Genomic DNA, 2289 nt, shown 5'->3' with positions numbered 1-2289 from the left:
ATCATACAAGATGGCTCGTGACCAGGTCTATGAAGGTGCCTCGCCCAGCCGGGTACACATAAGTCTTCACCACGTGGGATGATGAGAATGAGGATGAATCAGAGCTGAGGGACATGGCAGAGATGGTGTGTGCCCTTCAAAAGGACGACAAGCCGGTATCACCGGGCACACTGCCAGGAGGTGGGACAGTCTAACGGCAGCAGGGACCTCAAAGTCCAATAAGGTTTGCGTTGAAAGCCCGCGTCTGCCCCTTATTATTGCCTGTGCGGTTTGGAGCAAGTTACTAATCCTCTCTGTGGCCAATCTCTATCAAACACATCACGATTCCTACTTAGAGATCTATTGTGTCTAAAGTGTCCAGCTTAGCGCGTAGAACATGGATGGCACAAAATGTTTTCTGTTGTTGCTCAGTCGTTAAGTCCTGTCCTACTGTTTGCGACCTCATGGACTGTTGCCTGCCAGGCTCCTCTGCCCAAGGGGTTTTCCCAGGGAAGAATACTGGAGTGGGTTGCAATTTCCTTCTCCAAGGGTTCTTCTCAACCCAGGGATCGAGCCCACATCTCCTGCCTTAGCAGGTGGAGTCTTTACTGCTGAGCCACCAGGGAAGGCCTGTTTTCTATTAGCATTTACTAATATAATTGTTATCATTTCAAACCATTGGTTTGAAATGTAACAGTAGTTACATAAGTGTTGGAATGACACATATTCTGTGAGTCATAGTGATTTAGAACTGGTTAATGTAAACAGTGAAATTTAGTGGAGATTTGAAGGAAGATAAAGAGAGAGAGCAAGGAGAGACAGGCCAGCTACTTCACCCATCCTGAAGGAGAGATGAAATCTCCCAGAAACGTGGGAATAGTTGGAAGTGGGCAATCGTCCAACACAGGACAGCAGGATCTGGGTGGACCAGAAATCAGGGGCTGGTTTTCAGACCCTATTGAGACATTTGGAGTTTTTCAACAGCAGGAATTCAGAACGGTCAATACCAAACTTAACGATAGTGCTGATTTTAAACCCAAGGTTTGTGGAAAACCCAGAATGCTAGGGAATCAGGTGAAACACGCCCTCGCCCCGGGCTTCTCCCGTCTCTCTCCTGTGGTCTGTCTGTCCCCTTCAGTGACTTTATGGGGTCCCCTGCAAGCCTAGCTTTGAATTTCCCTGCATTAGTCTCAGTTTAGCCTCTCAGAACCTGTGGTTATCAGTACATTACCAAGGAAACTCCTCATTTGAAGTGGGAACCACCTCTATAGGCTATAAATACAAAGTAATTAGCCTCTCAAGTGCCTTATTATAAAACATGTCAAGGACACCTACATGGCCTCCCAGATTAGACGATGGAATTTCTGTCAAGAGAAGGCCCTTTTTTAAAGGTTGACTTTTTAATAGAATGCAGGGGGTAAGAAAGAACAAACCCATAGATAATAAAAAAAAAAAAAAAAACCTATCTCAATCAGCAAATTTGGGTCAGGTTTTTATTATTTTTCACTCTCCAAATCCTTGATTCATTGAATAGCCATTTCTAGGGTCAAGTCTGGTTGTAGTTACCCAAATAAAAGCACAGAGGTCTTTTGGTACTCAATAAGTAGTGGAAATAATTTGTTAAAGGGAGGGTAGATAATACAACCTTTGGGGAAAGTAATCTGCTGATGTTTCTTAATTTAAAAATATTTCTTAATTGACAAATTTAAAATACACATACTCTTTGACCCAGAAATTCCACCTTTGGAAATGCATTCTACAGCAATGAGAGTGAACCTACCGCGATATATGTGCATAAACACGTGGCTATTGAAGAATTATTTGTTGTAGCAAAAAACAAAAACACTGTATACTATAGGCTAACCATCAGCAGTGAAATGGACAGATGTGCTCGGGCACGTCCATCATGTGGAATACCATGCAGCTATTTTTTAATGTAGGGGAGAGTGCAAATGCAGTCCCCCATTACCACAAAGTATGCAGTCTAGCTTCCCACGTCTGGGGAAATTGCAGGGGTTGGCCTATCTGGACTGCAATGGATAGGCCTCCCCTGGGAGAACCACCTTTGAGTTTGTGGTGACTCCCCTGCCGGATAAGTATCGCACAACTACTTTTATTTATTTATTTATTTTTAAATTTTTTATTGACATACAGTTGATTTACAATGCTGTGTTAATTTCTGCTGTATAGCAGAGTGATTCAGTTATACATATATACATTCTTCTTTTATATTTGCTTTAATTACACATTGTATTCTGTATTCTGGTATTCTTAAAGAGATGGGAATACCAGACTGCCTGACCTGCCTCC

At 42.6% G+C, this 2289-nt stretch overlaps 1 non-coding gene across 1 annotated transcript; it reads right to left on the bottom strand.

Annotated features, from left to right (window-relative positions):
* Positions 1-1918: 1918 nt before the first annotated feature.
* Positions 1919-2079, bottom strand: LOC122419929. The gene has a single exon (XR_006263134.1). It is a non-coding gene; the product is annotated as a U1 spliceosomal RNA (small nuclear RNA).
* Positions 2080-2289: the final 210 nt, after the last annotated feature.

The sequence above is a fragment of the Cervus canadensis genome, chromosome 17, assembly GCF_019320065.1.
Source record: "Cervus canadensis isolate Bull #8, Minnesota chromosome 17, ASM1932006v1, whole genome shotgun sequence".
Classification (NCBI taxonomy): domain Eukaryota; kingdom Metazoa; phylum Chordata; class Mammalia; order Artiodactyla; family Cervidae; genus Cervus; species Cervus canadensis.
This window is presented reverse-complemented; position numbering and strand designations above follow the sequence as displayed.